The sequence below is a fragment of the Gorilla gorilla genome, chromosome X (genome assembly GCF_029281585.2).
Source record: "Gorilla gorilla gorilla isolate KB3781 chromosome X, NHGRI_mGorGor1-v2.1_pri, whole genome shotgun sequence".
Lineage (NCBI taxonomy): Eukaryota > Metazoa > Chordata > Mammalia > Primates > Hominidae > Gorilla > Gorilla gorilla.
This window is the reverse complement of record NC_073247.2, coordinates 129,176,666-129,199,145: the sequence shown is the minus strand read 5'-3', so window position 1 is coordinate 129,199,145 and position 22,480 is coordinate 129,176,666.

The following is a 22,480-nucleotide window of genomic DNA, read 5'->3' as shown; positions in this document are numbered from 1 at the left end:
GTTATCCAAAGTTAAGACAAAGGAAAGAATCTTCAGAGCTGTGAGATAGAAGCACCAGGTAACCTATAAAGGAAGACTTATCAGATTAACAGCTGATTTCTCAGCAGAAACTGTAAAAGCTGGAAGGGATTGGGACCCTATATTCAGCCTCCTCAAATAAAACAATTATCAGCCAATAATTTTGTATGCAGTGAAATTAAGCATCATATATGAAGGCAATATACGGTCTTTTTCAGACAAACAAATACTGAGAGAATCCACCATTACCAAGCCACCACTATAGAAACTGCTAAAAGGAGCTCTAAATCTTGAAATAAATCCTGGAAACTCATCAAAACAGAAACTCTTTCAAGCATAAATCATACAGGACCTATAAAACAAAATGCAAGTTAAAAAGCAAAAACCAAAAACAAAAAGACCAAAGTACACAGGCAACAAAGAGCACGATGAATCCAATGATACTGTACATTTCAATAGTAACATTGAATATAAATGGTGGAAATACTCCACTTAAAAGATACAGAATTGCAGAATGGATAAGAACTGACCAACCAACTATCTGCTTCCTTCAGGAGACTCACCTAACACATAAGGACTCACATAAACTTAAAGTAAAGGGATGGAAAAAAGCATTTCATGCAAAGGGACACCAAAAGAGAGCAGGGGTAGCTATTCTTATATCAGACAAAACAAATTTTAAAGCAATGGCAGTTAAAAGAGACAGAGAGGGACATGATATAATGGTAAAAGGCCTTGTCCAACAGGAAAATATCACAATCCTAAACATATATGCACCTAGCACTGGAGCTGCCAAATTTATAAAACGATTACTAATAGACTTAAGAAATGAGATAGATAGCAACACAATAATACTGGGGGACTTCAATACTCCACTGACAGCACCAGACAGGTCATCAAGACAGAAAGTCAACAAAGAAACAATGAATTTAAACTATAACTGGGAACAAATGGACTTAACAGATATATACAGAACATTTCATCCAGCAACCACAGAATGCATATTCTACTCAACAGTATGTGTAACTTTCTCCATGATAGATCATATGATAGGCCATAATATGAGCCTCAATAAATTTAAGAGAATTGAAATTATATCAAGCACTCTCTCAGACCAAAGCGGAATAAAACTGTTAAACAACTCCAAAAGGAACCTTCAAAACCATGCAAACATGAAAATTAAATAACCTGCTTCTGAATGAGCATTTGGTCAAAAACAAAATCAAGATGGAAATTTAAAAATTCTTTGAATTGAATGACAATAATGACACAACCTACCAAAACCTGTGGGATACAGCAAAGGTGGTGCTAAGAGGAAAGGATATAACCAAAAAAGAAAACCAGGAAAAGTATACAACCAAAAAAGAAAACTACAGACTGATATCTTTGATGACCATAGATGCTAAAATCTTTAACGTAATACTAGCTATCCGAATCCAACAACATATCAAAAAGATAATCCACCATGAACAAGTGGGTTTCATACCAGGGATGCAGGGATGGTTTAACATACGTAAGTCAATAAATGTGATACACCACATAAACAGAATTAAAAACAAAAATCACATGATCATCTCAATAGATGCAGATAAAGCATTTGACAAAGTCCTGCATCCTTTTATGATTAAAACTCTCAGCAAAATCAGCATACAAGGGATATACCTTAAGGTAATAAAAGCCATCTATGACAAACCCACAGCCAACATAATGCTGAATGGGGAAAAGTTAAAAGCATTCCCTCTGAGAGCTGGAACAAGACAAGGATGCTCACTCTCACCACCTCTCCTCAACATAGTACTGGAAGTCCTAGTCAGAGCAATGAGACAAGAGAAAGAAATAAAGGGCATCTGAATTGGTAAAGAGGAAGTCAAACTGTCACTGTTTGCTGATGATATGATCGTTTACCCTGGAAACCCTAAAGACTCCTCCAGAAAGCCCCTAGAACTGATAAAAGAATTCAGCAAAGTTTCTGAATACAAGATTAATGTACACAAAGCAGTAGCTTTTCTATACACCAACAGCGACCAAGTGGAGAATCAAATTAAGAACTCAACCCCTTTACAATAGCTGCAAACAACAACAACAACAACAACAAACCCCAAAACTTAGGAATATACCTAACCAAGGAGTCGGACGACCTCTACAAGGAAAACTACAAAACACTGCTGAAAGAAATCACAGATGACACAAACAAATGGAAACACATCCCATGCTCATAGATGGGTAGAATTAATATTGTAAAAATGCCCATACTGCCAAAAGCAATCTACAAATTCAATGCAATCCCCATCAAAATACCACCATCATTCTTCACAGAGTTAGAAAAAACAATTCTAAAATTCATATGGAACCAAAAAAGACCCTGCATAGCCAAAACAAGACTAAGCAAAAAGAATAAGTCTGGAGGCATCACACTACCTGATTTCAAACTACACTATAAGGCCATAGTCACCAAAGCAGTGTGGTACTAGTATAAAAGTAGGCACATAGACCAATGGAACAGAATAGAGAACCCAGAAATAAACCCAAACACTTACAGCCAACTGATCTTCAACAAAGCAAACAAAACATAAAGTGAGGAAAAGACACCCTTGTCAACAAATGGTGCTGGGATAATTGGCTAGCCACATGTAGGAGAATGAAACTGGATCCTCATCTCTCACTTTATACAAAAATCAACTCAAGATCGATTAAGGACTTAAACTTAAGACCTGAAACTGTAAGAATTCTGGAAGATAACATTGGAAAAACCCTTCTAGACATTGGCTTAGGCAAGGATTTCATGACCAAGAACCCAAAAGCAAATACAAGGAAAACAAAGATAAATACCTGGAACCTAATTAAACTAAAGAGCTTGTGCATAGCAAAAGGAACAATCAGCAGAGTAAACAGACAACCCACAGAGTGGAGAAAATCTTCACAATCTATACACCTGACAAAGGACTAATATCCGGAATCTACAATGAACTCAAACAAATCAGTAAGAAAAAAAAATCCCATCAAAAAGTGAGATAAGGACATAAATAGACATTTCTCAAAAGAAGATATACAAATGGCCAACACACATATGAAAAAAATGCTCAACATCACTAATGATCAGGGAAATGGAGATCAAAACCACAATATGATACCACCTTACTCCTGCAAGAATGACCATAATAAAAAAAAATTAAAAAACAGTAGATGTTGGTGTGGATTCTGTGATCATGGAACACTTCTATGCTGCTGGTGGGAATGCAAACTACTACAGCCACTATGGAAAACAGTGTGGAGATTCCTTAAAGAACTAGAAGTAGAACTACCATTTGATCCAGCAATCCCACTGCTAGGTATCTACCCAGAGGAAAATAAGTCATTATTTGAAAAAGATACTTGCACATGCATGTTTATAGCAGCACAATTCACAATTGCAAAATTGTGGAACTAACACAAATGCCCATCCATCAGTGAGTGAATAAAGAAACTGTGATATATATATATGCATATATATATGATGGAATACTATTCAGCAATAAAAAGGAATGAATTAACAGCATTTGCAGTGACCTAGATGAGATTGGAGACTATTATTCTAAGTGAGGTAACTCAGGGATGGAAAACCAAACATTGTATGTTCTCACTAATATATGGGAGCTATGCTGTGAGGACGAAAAGGCACAAGAATGATAGAATGTACTTTGGGGACTTGGAGTGAAGAGTGGGAGTGGGGAGAGGGATAAAAGACTACAAATATGGTGCAGTGTATGCTGCTCGGGTGATGAGTGCACCAAAATCTGACAAATCACCACTAAGGAACTTACTCATGTAACCAGTTACCACCTGTGTCCCAATAACTTACGGAAAAAAAAAAAAAAAAACATTGGGGAAAATTTCCAGGACATTGGTCTGGGCAAAATATTCTTGAGCAATACCCCACCACCACAGAAAACCAAAGCAAACATGGACAAATGGGATCACATCAAGTTAAAAAGCTTCTGCATAGCAAAGGATACAATCAACAAAGTGAAGAAACAACCCACAGAGTAAGAGAAAATATTTGTAAATTACCTCTCTTACAAGGGATTAATGACCAGAATATATAAGGAGTTCAGACAACTCTATAGAAAAAAATCTCGTAATACTATCAAGAAATGTGCAAAAGATTTGAATATACATTTACTCAAAAAAGACATATAAATGACAGCAGGCATTTTTAAAGGGGCTCAACATCATTGGTCATCAGAGAAATGCAAAACAACATTACAGTGAGATATCATCTCACCCCAGTTAGAATGGCTTGTATACAAAAGACACGCAATAGCAAATTCTGGTAAAAATGTGGAGAAAGGGGAACCCTTGTACACTGTTTTTGGGAATATAAATTAGTACAACCACTATGGAGAACAGTTTGGACATTCCTCATAAAACTAAAATTTGAGCTGCCATATGATCCAGCAATCTCATTGCTGGGTATGTACCCAAAAGAAAGAAAATCACCATATCGAAAGATTATCTGTACTCCTATGTTTGTTGTAGCACTCTTCACAATAGCTAAGATTTGGAAACAACCTTTGTGTCTTTCCATCAACAGATTAGTGGATAAAGAAAATGTCATACATATATAAAATGAAGTACTATTAAAAAGGTACTATATATTGTACTCCATACATAATGGGAGTACTATAAAAAAGAATGAGATCCTGTCATTTGCAACAACATGGATGTACCTGGAGATCATTAAGTTAATCGAAGTAAGCCAAGCCCAAAAAGCAAAGCATTGCATGTTCTCACTTATTTTGGAGACCTAAAAATTTTTTTAAAAAATTGGACTCATGGAGATAAAGAGTGGAAGGTGGGTTACCAGAGGCTGTGAAGGGTAGTAGGGGGCTTGGAGGGAGGTCAGGATTTATAATGGAGACAAAAAATAGAGAGAATGAATAAGACCTACTATTGATAGGACGATAGGGTGTCTATATTAAATAATAACTAAATTGTACATTTTAAAATAAAGAGTGTATTTGGATTGTTTGTAACTCAAAGGATAAATGCTTGAGTGGGTGGATACCCCGTTCTCCATGATGTGTTTATTTCAATTTGCATGCCTGTATCAAAACATCTCATGTACCCCATAAATATTTACACCTACTATTTCTCACAAAATTAAAAAATTAAAAAAATAAAAATAATCTCACTAAATTAACACCCCAGTATAATGTTGAGCAAAGAATAATTACCAAATGGGAAAATAAAAATTTTAAATAAAGATTTAAAAGCTCAACCTCAAATAACAACAGTCGTTATACCTTTTTAAACCCATTCAGAATTATAATAATGAGAAATTGGTAATATAGTTATGCATCACTTCACGATGGGGATAACTTGTGAGAAATGCATCTTTAGGAGACTTCATTGCTGTGGGAACATCATAGAGTGTATTACAGCAACCTAGATGGTATAGCCTACTATGCACACAGGCTATATAATATAGCTTTTGCTGCTGCTCTACAAATATGTACATCATGTTACTGTACTGAATACTGTAGGTAATTATAATACAACTGTAAGTATTTGTGTACCTAAACATATGTAAACATAGAAAAGCCATGGCAAAAATATAGCACAAAGGATTAAAAAAATAGTACACGTGTGTAGTGTACTTAACATGAATGGAAATTGCAGGACTGGAGTTGCTCTGGATAAGCCAGTGAGTGAGTGGTGATGGACTGCAAAGGCGTAGACTACTACTGTGCACTACTGTCAACTTTATAAACACTGCACTTAGGCTACATTAAATATATAAAAACATTTTTCCATTAGTAATAAATTAACCTTAGCTTACTGTAACTTTCTTAACTTTATAAACTTTTTAACAGTCTAAACTTTTTGACTCTTTTGTAATAACACTTAGCTTAAAATACAAACACATTGTAAAACTGTACAATAAGGTTTTCTTTCTTTTTATCTTTATAAGCTTTTTTCTGTTTTTGAAATTATTTATTTCTTTACTCTTTAAACTGTTTTCTTAAAAACTAAGACATAAACACACACATTACCCTAGGCCTACATAGGGTTAGAAGCATCAAAATCATTGACTTCCACTTTCACATCTTGTCCCTCTGAAAGGTGTCCAGGAGAAGTAACAACTACACTACAATTTTATGGGATGACTGTTGTATCTGCCGTTTGTCATTGACCAAAACATCGTTATGCATCACACAACTATACTCAGTGTTGGAGAGAGTCTGGGGGAAATGGGCACTGTAATACACAGCTGACAGCAATGTAAATTGGTGATCTCTTTCTAAGAGGAAATTTATAAAATCAACCTCAATTGAAAAATGGATGCCGTTTCATTCAGCAATTCTACTTCTAGAAGTTTATTAAGCAAATGTGCAAATAAGTATCTATGAGGATGCTCATTTCAAAGTTGTTCACATTTGATAAATCTTAGAAACAATCTAAAAGATTACTGATAAGAAATTTTATTAATTTATATGATAGAGTAATATTCAGACCTTAAAACTATATATGACTATATTTATTGATATGAAAAGAGAGCCAGGCTATTAAATTTTACATAGAGTAATCATCTCATCTTTTTCTGTATATTTAGTATATAATAACAAAATGTTAGCTAATTATACCTGGGCACTAGGTATTATTCTTCTATATATTTTTTCTGTTTTTTTCTCAAAGTTTTACAATAAGTAGGATGATTTTTATAATCAGAAACATGTAAAACTTTTTTGCACTTACGAGTTACGTGTTATCTTGTCAGTGGTAGGGTCGGCGAAATCTTCTCACTGATGTTGAATAGGAACCTGGTATCAGAGTAGGCTATGGATATGGGAGGAAATGAACCTAAATATTCGGAGCTTATTGTAATGACAACTGGAGTTCTGGCAAAGAAAAATAGAGCAGTTCACAGAGTTAGACAGATTGACAGTCAGTACCAGGGCAATTGTGGGAGAACTGGAATCATCATTAGAACATGGAGTCAGACTAATTAAAAGTTTTTGTGGTGCCAATTTTCCTGTGTTTTAATAATGTATAGTTACCACTAACAACTGGCATGAATTTACTGAGTTTCTTTATAGCCCTTTGAAATAAGGCAGAGTCAAAAGGAAGTCAACTTTGTATTACAGGAGGAAGGATGGTCTGGTATGATCAGACTCTTGCTTGAAGCATGCCCCTATACCACAACTGTCATTGGCTGCCTTTTTATTTAAACAACAACAACTTTATTGAGGTATAATTTATGTACCATAAACTTATCCATTTTAAAAAATTCAGTGAATTTTTTAGTACATTTACAAAGTTGTGCAACAAGGCCAGGTGTGGTGGCTCACACCTGTAATCCCAGCACTTTGGGAGGTCAAGGCCACTGGATCACTTGAGGCCAGGAGTTCAAGTCCAGCCTGGCCAACATGGCAAAACCCCATCTCTACTGGAAAAAAAAATGTACAAAAATTAGCCTGACATGGTGGTGTGTGCCTGTAATTCCAGCTACTCAGGAGACTGAGGCACAAGAATCGCTTGAACCTGGAAGACGGAGGTTGCAGTGAGCCAAGATTGCACCATTGTACTCCAGCCTGGGTGACAGAGCAAGACTCTGTCTCAAAAAAAAATGCACCCTAAACCCCCCAAAACCAGAAACAACCAAACAACAACAAAAAAAGTTTTGTAACCATTCCCACAATTATTTTACATTTTATTGCCCCCAAAAGAAACTCCATATACATTAGCAATCATTCCCCCCATTTTCCCAGCTCTAGGCAGCTACTAATCTACTATTTTTTTTTTTTTTTTTGAGATGGAGTCTTGCTCTCTTTCCCAGGTTGGAGTGCTATGGGGCAACCTTGGCTCACTGCAACCTCCGACTCCTGGGTTCAAGCAATTCTCCTGCCTCAGCCTCCTGAGCAGCTGGGATTACAGGCACCTGCCACTGCACCCAGCTAATTTTTGTATTTTTTAGTAGAGACAGGGTTTTGCCATGTTGACCAGGTGGGTCTCGAACTCCTGACCTCAGGTGATCCACCCGCCTTGGCGTACCAAAGTGCTGGGATTACAGTCATGAGCCAATGCGCCCGGCCTAATGTACTTTTTGTTTCCATGAAGTTGCCCATTCTGGACGTTTCATATAAATGAAATCATATAGCATGTGGTCTTTTGTGCATGCTTCTTTCACTTAGCATAAGGTTTTTAAAGTCCACCCATGTTTGTATCATATGTCATTACTTTGCTCCAGAGACTGTCTTCATAGCACTGAAAGAGAAAAGCAGTAAATGACTAATGAGAAGCATTCCCTCTGCTGGAAAGAAAAGAAAAGCATTTTCAAAAATGAAAATGGGTGAGGCAGAGTGAATGCTAAGGACTGAGGATTGAAAAGGTTGTAAGAAATCAAAAGATGTGACTTGTGAAATTGGAACTGATGAACTCAATGAAGAGAAATACTTCATACACCCTTAGGAGGTTGCAGGAACTAGAGAACTGGGAAAAAACTATAAAGTTTTGCTCTATGTAATAAACAACTGCTTAAAATGAATGCAAAATTTCAGAGGAGATACCATATGTCTTCAAGAGAAGATTATGAAGAAAAAGATGTAACTCATCCTTCATCTTTGGAAGTGCCCCAGTGAAAACCTTTCTGAGTTAGTCAGATTATAGGTGACATTGGATTAGAGAGGGTAATAGCAGGACTGCTGAATCTCTAGATAAATTCATCATGATCCTTAGGATCCCCCTGCCCCACCCACCTATAAGTAAAATTTTATTGTGTATGTAGTTTCCGTGTCGCCTAACTTAGCACTCCCATTTTTTAATTTTTATATTGTTAGCTGAGTGTGTCAGACATGTCATGTATTATATTTCTCCTATTACCCACTATGCACTAGCCACACCCTCTACCAAGCCATGCCAAGCCAAACCAAACCAACCAAACAAAGTAAAACAAAACAAAAACATTATACAAGGATGGGCAGATAATAGATGCTCAATAGGCACCAGCTGAATGATTATTGTCCGAAAGGAGAGGGATGGTAAATATTAGTGGTGAGGGTTGTACAACTCTGACTGTTCAAAAAACACTGAATTAAACACTTTTAAGAAGTTAGTTTTATATTTTATAAATTGTATTTTGAGGTTATAAAAATGAAATTAAAAGTTTTTTGAAAGACATTATGAAAATGTTGATTTAATTTATCTAGCAAACAACAAAAAATTAAGCATTGATATGAGAAGAATATTATATTCTGCTCTGGGAGTGTTTTGAGGACTGACAGTATGTGGTGCTTCTTATTAAGTGAAACTTGAGAACAGGAATGGTAAACTATGACCTAGTGCCTGTTTTTATAAGTACAATTTTATATATTGTCTATGGCCGACTGCCTTTCTATAAGGGAAGAGTTGAGCAGTAGCAACAGACTATATGCTCCACAAAGATTTAAGTACTTACTGTCTGGTCCCATATAGAAATAGTTTGCTGATAGCTGCTTTAGAATGTATGTATTAATTTGTATCATTTTTGCTGCATACTCATGAAGAGCCATAATTCTTAATAAAGTCTTTCTGATGGTGACAATTCATCAGGTCCTATTTAAGAAAAGCACAAAAAAGGAAAAATATAGCATCAGAACTTGGGAGATAAAAACCCTGCTGTGAGAGCAGACTGCAGATAAACAAGAGAGTCAGGAGGAATATTGGCTTATAGAAGAAACCACCTTAGATAAAAGAGGGAATAAACTATGTATGTGAAGGGAAAATATGGAAAATTTGAGAATTTTTTGAGCTAATAAGAAATGAATCACAAATGTCAGCAAATGTTATTGCTTTATTTGGTGGTGGGAAAAGAATTGTATATTACTCTGTTCCAATGCTGCTAATAAAGACATACCTGAGACTTGGTAATTTATAAAGGAATGAGATTTAATTGACTCACAGTTCCACATGGCTGGGGAGGCCTCACAATCATGGCAGAAGGTGAATGAAGAGCAAAGTCACATTTTACATGGTGGCAGTCAAGAGAGCTTCTGCAGGGAAACTCCCATGTATACAACCGTCAGATCTCATGAGACTTATTCACTACTATGAGAACAGTATGGGGGAAACTGCCCTCATGATTCAATTATCTCCACCTGGCTCAGCCCCTGACATGTGGGGATTATTACAGTTCAAGATAAGATTTGGCTGGGGACACAGACAAATAATATCAAATGATAAATATGTATAATATGTAAATAATGTTGCTAATTAAAATCCTACAAGGACCAAACATGATAATGGCTGGGAAAGTAGTTTGGAAAGCAGAGGCAGTATGCAAACATAGCTGCTGTTATTAAGTATTGTGTTTTAGACTCCAGATTATTCTCTCTGTATGAAGCTATTCAAGGATGTTGCCTTATTTCTTGCCTTCCCTGGCAAAAAATACGCAAAATAAACCGTATTTTGTGGCCATTTCATTTTTGATTTTTTCTTTAGTCATTTTGTTCCCGGTTCTGACTTGTAGTCTATGTTGCTGATTTTAGTTGCTTATCCAACTTGTTTCAGCCTTGCTTAGTCTCTTGTTTCCCCTCTGTAGGTGGTAATCCTAATATCAGATGCACTGGGCTCTGATTTTCACTCAATCTAAAGGTTGTGGCATATAATGGGGTAAGGAAAACACAGTGGGTCAAGTCTACCACACTATTCATGTTCTGTCTGGCTGAATCTTTGCCTTCCTTTCTCTACTCTTTGCCTTTGCTAGTAGCTCCATCATTGCCTTACTCTTCCAGGCTTACAAACATTTGAAATCTTTCTCTCCTTCACTTAGAATATTCTGGAGCACCTACTCTGTTCAAAGACTAGCTGTGCTAAATATTACAAGGATGTAGTTCTTAAAGTTTACCCTTTTAAGCATACAATTCTATCACTTCCATAAAATCCCTCTTGCTCCTTTGTAGTCAAATCTTCCCCCTCCCCCAACCCCTGACAACGACTAATCTGTTAACTGTCCCTATAGTTTCGTCTTTTCCAGAATGTCATACAAATGAAGTATACACTGTGCAGTATTCTTACTCTTCTTTTATATAATGTAATGCATTTAAAACTTATCCATGTCATTGAGTGTATTAATAGTTCATTCCTTTTTATTGCTATGGTAGCCTATACATATAGCCAAGATGTATAGTAAGCTATACTATCTAGATTTGTGTAAGTATACTCTATGATGCTCACACAACAAAATCACCTAGATCTATACAACCTACCAAGATTGAACCAGGAAGAAATCCAAAACTTGAACAGAGCAATAGTAAGTAACAAGATTGACGCAGTAATAAAATGTCTCCCAGTAAAGAAAAGCTTGGGATCTGATGGCCGTAATGCTGTATTATACAAACATTGAAAGAAAGACTAATATCAGTCCTAATCAAGGTATTCTGAAAAATAGAGAAGGAGAGAATACTTCCAAATTCATTATATGAGGCCAGTATTACCCTGATACAGAAATCAGACAATGACACATCAATAAAAGAAATCTATAGATCAATATCTCTAATGAATATTGATGTAAAAATCCCCCACAAAATACTATCAAACCAAATTCAATATATTAGAAAGATTGTTCATCATGAGGAAGTGGGATTTATCCCTGGGATACAAGGATGGTTCACATATGCAAATCAATCAATGTGATACATCGTATCAACAGAATGAAGAATAAACTCCATATGATCATTTTAATTGATGCTCAAAAAGCATTTGATAAAATTTAACATTGCTTCATGATAAAAAACCCCCAAAAACTGGGGATAGAAGGAACATACCTCAACATAATAAAAGCCATATATGAAAGACTCACATCTAGTATCATACTGAATGGGGAAAAACTGAAAGCCTTTCCTCTAAGATCTAGAACGCAACAAGGATGCTCACTGACACCACTGTTATCAGACATAGTACTGGAAATCCTAGCTAGAGCAGTCAGACAAGAGAAAGAAATAAAGGGCATCCAAATTGGAAAGAAAGAAGTCAAATTATTCTTGTTTGCAGATCATTTAATCTTATATTTGGAAAACCTAAAGACTCCACAAGAAAACTATTAGAACTGGTAAATTCAATAAAGTTGCAGGAAACAAATCAACATAGAAAAATCAGTAGCATTTCCATATGCCAACACAGAACAATGTGAAAAAGAAATCAAATACCTAGGAATTAACCAAAAAATGAAAGATCTCTATAATGAAAACTGTATGGCACAGATGAGAGAAATTGAAGAGGACACCAAAAATGGAAAAGTATTCCATGTTTATGCATTGGGAGAATCAATATGGTTAAAATGTCCATACTACCCAAAGTGATCTAGAGATTCAATGAAATCCCTATCAAAATACAAAGGACATCCTTCACAGAAATAGAGAAACAATTCTAAAATGTATATGGAACCACGAAAGGCCGAGAATATCCAAAGCTAACCTAAGCAAACAGAACAAAACTGGAAGAAGCATATTACCTGATTTCAAATTATACTACACACCTATGGTACCCAAAACAGCATGATGCTGGCATAAAAACAGACACATAGCTCAATGGAACAGAATAGAGATCCTAGAAACAAATCCACATACCTATATTGAACTGATTTTCAACAAGGTATCAAAAACATACAGTGGGAAGATGGCTGAATAGAAACAGCTCCAGTCTGCAGCTCCCAGTGAGACTGACGCAGAAGGTGGGTGATTTCTGCATTTCCAACTGAGCCTCCGCTGGTGATACCCAGGCAGACAGGGTTGGAAGTGGACCTCCAGCAAACCCCAGCAGACTGGCAGCAGAGGGGCCTGCCAGAAGGAAAACTAACAGAAAGGAATAGCACGTGCACCCAAAGACCCCATCTGAAGGTCACCAACATCAAAGACCAAAGGTAGATAAATCCACAAAGATGGGGCAGAACCAGCACAAAAAGGCTGAAAATTCCAAAAATCAGAACACCTCGTCTCCTCCAAAGGATCACAACTCCTCACCAGCAAGGGAACAAAACTGGACAGAGAATGAGTTTGATGAACTGACAGAAGTAGGCTTCAGAAGGTGGGTAATAACAAACTCCTCCGAGCTAAAGGAGCGTGTTCTAACCCAATGCAAGGAAGCTAAGGACCTTGAAAAAAGGTTAGACGAATTGCTAACTGGAATAACCAGTGTAGAGAAGAACATAAATGACCTGATGGGCTGAAAAACGCAGCACAAGTACTTCATGAAGCATACCCAAGTTTAAATAGCTGAATCGATCAAGTGGAAGAAAGGATATCAGTGATTGAAGATCAACTTAATGAAATAAAGAAGACATGTTTAGAGAAAAAAGAATGAAAAGGAATGAACAAAGCCTCAAAGAAATATGGGACTATATGAAAAGACCAAATCTACACTTGATTGGTATACCTGAAAGTGACGAGGAGGATGGAACCAGGTTGGAAAACACTCTTCAGGATATTATCCAGGAGAACTTCCTCAACCTAGCAAGACAGGCCAACATCCAAATTCAGAAAATACAGAGAACACCACAAAGATAATCCTCAAGAAGAGCAACCCCCAAGACACAAAATCATCAGATTCGCCAAGGCTGAAATGAAGGAAAAAATGTTAAGGGCAGCCAGAGAGAAAGATTAGGTTACCTACAAAGGGAAGCTCATCAGACTAACAGCGGATCTCTCTGCAGAAACCCTACAAGCCAGAAGAGAGTGGGGGCCGATATTCGACATTCTTAAAGAAAAGGATTTTTGACCCAGAATTTAGTATCCAGCCAAACTAAGCTTCATAAGAGGAGAAATAAAATCCTTTACAGACAAGAAAATGCTGAGAGATTTCAAGCAAATGCTGAGATTTTGTCACCAACAGGCTTGCATTACAAGAGCTCCTGAAGGAAGCACTAAACATGGAAAGGAAAAACCGGTAGCAGCCACTGCAAAAACATACAAAATTGTAAAGATCATTGACACTATGAAGAAATTGCATCAACTAATGAGCAAAACAACCAGCTAGCATCATAACGACAGCATCAAATTCACACATAACAATATTAACCTTAAATGTAAATGGGCTAAATGCCCCAATTAAAAGATGCAGACTGGCAAATTGGATAGAGTCAAGACCCATCAGTGTGCTGTATTCAGGAGACCCATCTCACATGCAAAGATACACATAGGCTCAAAATAAAGGGATGGAGGAATATTTACCAAGCAAATGGAAAGCAAAAAAAAGCAGGAGTTGCAATCCTAATCTCTGATAAAACAGACTTTAAACCAACAAAGATCAAAAGAGACAAAGAAGGGGATTACTTAATGGTAAAGGGATCAATGCAACAAGAAGAGCTAACTATTCTAAATATATATGTACCCAATACAGGAGCACCCAGATACATAAAGCAAGTCCTTGGAGACCTACAAAGAGACTTACATTCCCACACAATAATACTGGGAGACTATAACACACCACTGTCAATATTAGATAGTTCAACGAGTCAGAAAATTAACAAGGATATTTGGGACTTCAACTCAGCTCTGGACCAAGGGGACCTAATAGATATCTACAGAACTCTCCACCCCAAATCAACAGAATATACATTCTGTTCAGCATCTTATAGCTCTTATTCTAAAATTGACCACATAATTGGAAGTAAAATACTCTTCAGCAAATGCAAAAGAATGGAAATCATAACAAATAGTCTCCCAGAACACAGTGCAATCAAACTAGAACTCTGGATTAAGAAACTCACTCAAAACCACACAACTACATGGAAACTGAACAACCTGCTCCTAAATGACTACTGGGTAAATAACAAAATGAAGGCAGAAATAAAGATGTTCTTTGAAAGAAAAGAGAATGAAGGCACAATGTACCAGAATCTCTGGGACACATTTAAAGCAATGTGTAGAGAGAAATTTATAGCAGTAAATGCTCACAAGAGAAAGCAGGAAAGATCGAAAATTGACATCCTAACATCAAAATTAAAAGAGCTAGAGAAGCAAGAGCAAAAAAATGCAAAACCTAGCAGAAGACAAGCAATAACTAAGATCATAGCAGAACTGAAGGAGATAGAGACACGAAAAACCCTTCAAAAAAATCAATGAATCCAGGAGCTGGGTTTTTGAAAGGATCAACAAAACAGGTAGACTTCTAGCCAGACTAATATAGAAGAAAAGAGAGAAGAATCAAATAGACACAATAAAAAATGGTATAGGGGATATCACCACTGATCACACAGAAATACAAACTACCATCAGGTAATACTATAAACAGCTCTATGCAAATAAACTAGAAAATCTAGGAGAAATGGATAAATTCCTGGATGCATACACCCTCCCTAGTCTAAACCAGGAAGAAATCGAATCCCTGAATGAACCAATAACAAGTTCTGAAATTGAGGCAGTAATTAATATCCTTCCAACCAAAAAAAGCCCAGTGCCAGACAGATTCACAGCCGAATTCTAGCAGAGGTACAATGAGGAGCTGGTAGCATTCCTTCTGAAACTACTCCAAACAATAGAAAAAGAGGGAATCCTCCTGAACTCATTTTATGAGGCCAGCATCACCCTGACACCAAAACCTGGCAGACACACAACAAAAAAAGAAAATTTCAGGCCAGTATCCCTGATGAACATTGATGCAAAAATCCTCAATAAAATACTGGCAAACCGAATCCAGCAGCACATCAAAAAGCTTATCCACCACAATCAAGTCAGCTTCATACCTGGGATGTAAGGCTGGTTCAACATATGCAAATCAATAAACGTAATCCATCACATAAACAGAACCAATCATAAAACCACATGATTATCTCAATAGATGCAGAAAAGGCCTTTCACAAAATTCAATAGCCCTTCATGCTAAAAACTCTCAATGAACTACGTATTGATGGAACATATCTCAAAATAAATAATAAGAGCTATTTATGACAAACCCGCAGCCAATATCATACTGAATGGGCAAAAACTGGAAGCATTCCCTTTGAAAACTGGCACAAGACAAGGATGCCCTCTCTCACCACCCCCATTCAACATAGTATTGGAAGTTCTGGCCAGGGCAATCAGGCAAGAGAAAGAAATAAAGTCTATTCAAATAGGAAGAGAGGAAGTCAAATTGTCTCTGTTTGCAGATGATATAATTGTATATTTATAAAACCCCATTGTCTCAGCTCAAAATTTCCTTAAGCTGATAAGCAACTTCAGCAGTCTCAGGACACAAAATCAATGTGCAAAAATCACAAGCATTCCTATACACCAATAACAGACAAACAGAGAGCCAAATCATGAGTGAACTCCCATTCACAATTGCTACTAGGAGAATAAAATATCTAGAAATACAACTTACAAGGGATATGAAGGACCTCTTCAAGGAGAACTACAAACCACTGCTCAAGAAAATAAGAGAGGACACAAACAAATGGAAAAACATTTCATCTTCACAGATAGGAAGAATCAATATCGTGAAAATGGCCATACTGACCAAAGTAATTTATAAATTCAATGCTATCCCCATCAAGCTACCACTGACTTTCTTCACAGAATTGGAAAACACTACTTTAAACTTCAAAATAGAGCTTGCATAGCCAAGACAATCCTGGGCAAGAAGAACCAAGCTGGAGGCATCACGCTACCTGACTTCAAACTATGCTATAAGGCTACAGTAACCAAAAGAGCATGGTACTGATAACAAAACAGATAAATAGACCAATGGAATAGAACAGAGGCCACAGAAGTAACACCACACATCTACAACCATCTGATATTTGACAAACCTTTCACAAACAAGCAATGGGGAAAAGAATCCCTATTTAATAAATGTTGTTGGGAAAATTGGCTAGCTATATGCAGAAAACTGAAACTGGACCCCTTCCTTACACTTTATACAAAAATCAACTCAAGATGGATCAAAGACTTAAATGTAAGACCTAGGACCATAAAAAATCCTGGAAGAAAACCTGGGCAATACCATTCAGGACATAGGCATGGGCAAAGACTTCATGTCTAAAACACCAAAAGCAATGACAGCAAAAGCCAAAATTGACAAATGGGATGTAATTAAACTAAAGAGCTTCTGCACAGCAAAATAAAGTATCCTCAGAGTGAACAGGCAACCTACAGAATGGGAGAAAATTTTTTGCAATCTAGCCATCTGTCAAAGGGCTAATATCCAGAATCTACAAAAACTTAAATAAATTTACAAGAAAAAAAAAAACCCCATCAAGAAGTGGGCAAAGGATATGAACAGACACTTCTCAAAAGAAGACATTTATGCAGCCAACTGACACATGAAAAAATGCTCATCATCACTGGCCATCAGAGAAATGCAAATCAAAACCACAATGAGATATCATCTCACACCAGTTAGAATGGCAATCATTCAAAAGTCAGGAAACAACAGGTGCTGGAGAGGATGTGGAGAAATAGGAACAGTTTTACACTGTTGATGGGAGTGTAAACTAGTTCAATCATTGTGGAAGACAGTGTGTTGATTCCTCAAGGATCTAGAACTAGAAATACCATTTGATCCAGCCATCCCATTACTGGGAATACACCCAAAAGATTATAAATCATGCTGCTATGAAGACACATGCACACATATGTTTATTGCAGCACTATTCACAATAGTAAAGACTTGGAACCAACCCAAATGTCCATCAATGACAAACTGGATTAAGAAAATGCAGCACATATACACCATGGAATACCATGCAGCCATGAAAAAGGATAAGTTCTTGTCCTTTGTAGGGACATGGATGAAGCTGGAAACCATCATTCTGAGAAAACTATCGCAAGGACAGAAAATCAAACACCGCATGTTCTCACTCGTAGGTGGGAATTGCACAATGAGAACACTTGGACACAGGGTGTGGAACATTACACACCGGGGCCTGTCGTGGGGTGGGGGGAGGGAGGAGGGATAGCATTAGGAGATATACCTAATGTAAATGACGAGTTAATGGGTGCAGCATGCCAACATGGCACATGTGTACATATGTAACAAACCTGCACATTGTGCACATGTACCCTAGAACTTAAAGTATAATTAATAATAATAATAATAATAATAAAATAAGTTCACCGTAGATGTATGGATTTGTTTCTGGGTTCTCTATTTTGTTCCATTGGTCTATGTGCCTGTCTTTATGCCAGTACCATACTGTTTTGGTTACTGTAGCTCTGTAGTATAATTTGAAGTCAGGTAATATGATTTTTTAAGTTTTGTACTTTTTGCTTAGGATATTTTTGGCTGTTCTGGATCTTTTGAGGTTTTATATAAATTTTAGGATACTTTTTTCAAATTTTGTGGAGTGTCAATGGTATTTTGATAGGCATTGCCTTGAACGGGTGGGTTGCTTTGGGTAGTGTGGACATTTAACACTATTGGTTCTTCCAATCCGTGAACATGGATTATCTTCCCATTGTTTTTTTTGGTGTTCTCTTCAATTTATTTCATCAGTATTGTATACTTTTTTATTATAAAGATTTTTAACATCTTTGGTTAAGTCAACACGGAAAGACAAATTACATACTGGCTCTTATTTGTGGGATCTAGAAATCAAAATAATTGAACCCACAGAGATAGACTGTAGAAGTATGGTGAATAGAGGCTGAGAAGGGTGGTGTGGGGCTTATGGGGATTTGGGTAGCTTCATGGATACAAAAACAATTAGAGAAAATGAATAAGTCTTAGCATATTATAGTACAAAAGAGCATGACTGTAGTCAATAGTAATTTAATGTACATTTAACAAGAACTAAAAGAGTATAATTGGATTGTTTATAACACAAAGACAAATGCTTGAGGATATGGACACCCCATTTTCCATGATGTGATTATGTTACACGGCATGCCTGTATCAAAATATCTCATATAACCCATAAATATATATACCTACTATGTGCTGACAAAAAAATTCAGAATACATTAATAATGTAATGGTGGTACACAAAACACTTTTGGCTCTACTATAAATGTCAAATTACTAAAAATAATTACTAAAAATAACTATAGCCACAACAATTTATTAATGGACACACAATATAAGAGATGTAAACTGTTACCTCAATAACAGAATGTATGAGAGGAGGAAAGTCTTTGTATGCAGAGAAATTTAATGTGGCTGAGCTGGCACTCAAACCACAAGACATAGTCCTTCTCACTTTTGTCTCCGCTTTCCAAAGACAGGAGAGTTTCACTCCATGACCACTGCCAAGTCAGGCCCACAGAGAATATTGCCAGACTTCCACTGATGTTCCCTCAAGGCCCAAGGGTTCTTCAGTCAGGTTGTGGTGAATGCTGCCTCACCTGCGATTCACCCTCCAGGAGAATGGGCCCTCCTCTCGCACAGGGCAAGTCAAGAAATGTTATCCAAGGGCGAACTCCTGGAATTGGGGACCCCAAGAGCCTGTTTGGTGCTCTCACTCCTGTGGCTGAACTCATACCTGAGGTGCAAGACATAGTCGCCTTTACTTTTCCATCCACTTTCTCAAGCAGGAGTCTTGCTTCATCATCACCACAACTGGGAATGTGCTGAGAATCACTAGAAGCCAGCAAGTCTGAGTCTCACCCAAGGCCCAGTGTAGTACTGTGGTATTACTGCTGGTTACTTAAGGCCCAAGGGTTCTTCAGTTAATAGGTGACGCATCCTGCCAAGACTGAGTTCTTACCCTCACGGCCACATGTTCTCTTCTGGTCCAGTATGTTTCTAGAAATGTCCAGGAGCTAGGGCCTGGAAAGGGGGCCTCACAACCGTGACCAGTGCCCTATCCTGCTCTCGCTGAGCTGGTATCCAAGATGCAAGACAAAGTCTTCTCCACTTTTCCATCTGCTTTCCTTAAGTAGGTTAGGGGAAGGGTGATGCCAGCACTCCCTTTGCCACTTCTGCTGGTGGCTCAGTAGGTCATGTGCCCCTCCAGTTCACTGTCTCTGGGCCTAGTTCAGCTCTAGAACTCACCTAAGTGTTGCAGTCTTTGTGGCCTAAACTGCTTTCAAGTTTATTTGGTGCCCCAGAACACTTTAGCCTGAGGTGGCAAGGCTTGTAGGAACTCAAGTTGTCTGCTGAGATCAATGATTCCCCTCTGGCTAGAGCTAGTTTAAATGCTCCCTGCATGGGCGGGCATCAGCTGAGTTTGGTCTAGTTTTGCTTTCTGCTATAACAAGGTCAGCACTGAGTTTAATGTCTCACAGTTGCTGTTTTCCTTTCTTCCCAGGGCACAAAAATGCTCTCCACACCACACCCGCACTACCTGTCATTCCAGATTCTTACTGCTTTAGTGCCTCTCTCAGCAATATGAAGTTAAATCCAGGTACTGTGGGTGCTCACTTGACTTTTGGTTCTTATGAAGGTGGTGTGTGTGTGTGTGTGTGTAAATAGTTTTTTGTGAAGGGTGGGGGTATGACCAGTGGAGCCTTCTACTCTGCCATCTTTCTACACCCACCCAGTATTTTCATTTCAGCACTTTGAATATGTCATTCCACTCTCTCCTGGCCTGCAAGGTTTGTTCTGAGAAATCAGCTGATTGTTTTATGCGAGTTTCTATATATGTGATGAGATGAGTCACTTTTTTTTTCTTTAGCTGCTTTCAAAATTCTCTTTTTAATCACTGAATTTTGAGAATTTGATTATATTGTGTATCAGTGATGAGATCTTTATGTTTAATCTGTTTGGAGTCTTTAGGCTTCATGGATCTGGGTGTTCATTTTCTTCTCCATATTTTGAAAGTTTTTTTTTCATTATCTCTTTACTTTTTTTGTCTCTTTTTTTTCTCTTTATCTTCTCCTTGGATTTCCATAATGTTTACATTGATTCACTTGATGATATTCTATAAGTCTCATAGGCTTTTGTCATTATTTTTAATTATTTTTTTTCTGTTTTGTTCCTCACTAAGTAATTTCAAATAACCTGTCTTCAAGGTTGCTGATTCTTTCTTTTGCTTCATCAAGTCTGTTGCTGAATGTCTGTATGACATTCTTCAGTGCAGTCATTTTGTTCTTCAGTTTCAGAATTTCTGTTTGGCTTTTTTAATACTTTCTATATCCCTGTTGAACTTTTTTTATTTTGCTCATATGTTCATTTTCTGATTTAGTCTGGTTGGCTATCTGTGCTCTCTTGTGGCTCACTGAGCTATTTAAGATGATTATTTTGAATTCTTTGTCAAGTAGGTTGTAGATCTCCATTTCATTCGAATCTGTGACTGATGCATTATTTTGTTCCTTTCATAATGTCATGTTTCCCTCATTATTTGTAATTCTTGGGGCCTTGTGTTGGTTGGTGTCTGCACATTTGAAAGAGTAGGCACCTCTTACAGTCTTTACAGACTGGCTTTAGCACATAAAGCCCTTTAAAGTCAGCCTATCCAAAGATTCTGGGTAGGCCAGCTGGTGTGGTCCATGGGCAAGCTTGCTGCTGGTGTCCTAAGGCTAGCTGACCTAGTTCCCTGGTTAGCAGGTGGCCAGGTCTGGTGCCTGCATCCACAGGGGTGGACCTGGAGCCTGTGTCCACTGGAGCAGGCCTAGATCTTGGGTTCATGGTGGCCAGCCTGACAGTAAGGCTCACTGAAGTTGTCCTAATGGTTGGGTCCACAGGGATAGTCCTGATCATAAGTCCATAGGGTACATCCTGGTGCCAGGGTCCACTGAAATGGGCCGGGCACCAGATTCCAGAGAGGAGGCCTAAAACTTGGGTCCATAGGTCTGGCCAGGTGCTGTAGCAGGCCTAGAGTCTGAGTCTATAGGGGAAGGCCTGAGTCCTGGGTCCATGGAGACCAGCCTGAAGCCTGGGTTCATGGGAACAAACCTGGTACTGTGGCAGTCCTGGAACTTGGGCCTGCCAGCCTGGAGCCTGTGGCCATGAGGCTAGCCTGCCACTGTGGGCCTGAAGCCTGGTGCTATGAGGGCCAGCCTGGCACTGAGGAAGTACTGGAGCCTGAAGCTCTGGGGGCTCACTATAGCAAAGTCAGGTGCTCACCTCACTCTTCTCCTACATGAAGGGTATCTCTCCCTGCACAGCATTGCTCAAGCTTAGGCAATGGATGACATAGGTAATGTAAAACTATCCTTCCTACCCTCTTCAATGTATCTTTTCTTATATCTGTGTTCCACCCATCTGCTGTATTCTCTCACATAAATTTCTTATACTTATTGAGGGTATCTTGTAATGGATTTTTATGCTTGGATGGTTGTTCAAATTGATGTTTTTGTCAGGGGATGAGTGATAGAATTTCCTATTCCACCATCTTGCTAATGTCACTTTCCTCTAAAGGGATTTTTAATTTAATGTGATCCTCAGATATGTTCTTGAGATGTGTCAAATCTCATAAGATGAATAAGTTTTTATTTTAACGTATTGTATTTTCCTCAGGGTACATCTGTAATGTGGTAATGGTCTAGCCTAAGAATGCCCATATAACTTTCTGTTTTCCTTTTCCACACTCCTAAATATTCCTCCAGAGCTTTTGGCCATCGGAATCAGTCAAGAGAACTTCTCAACAGGT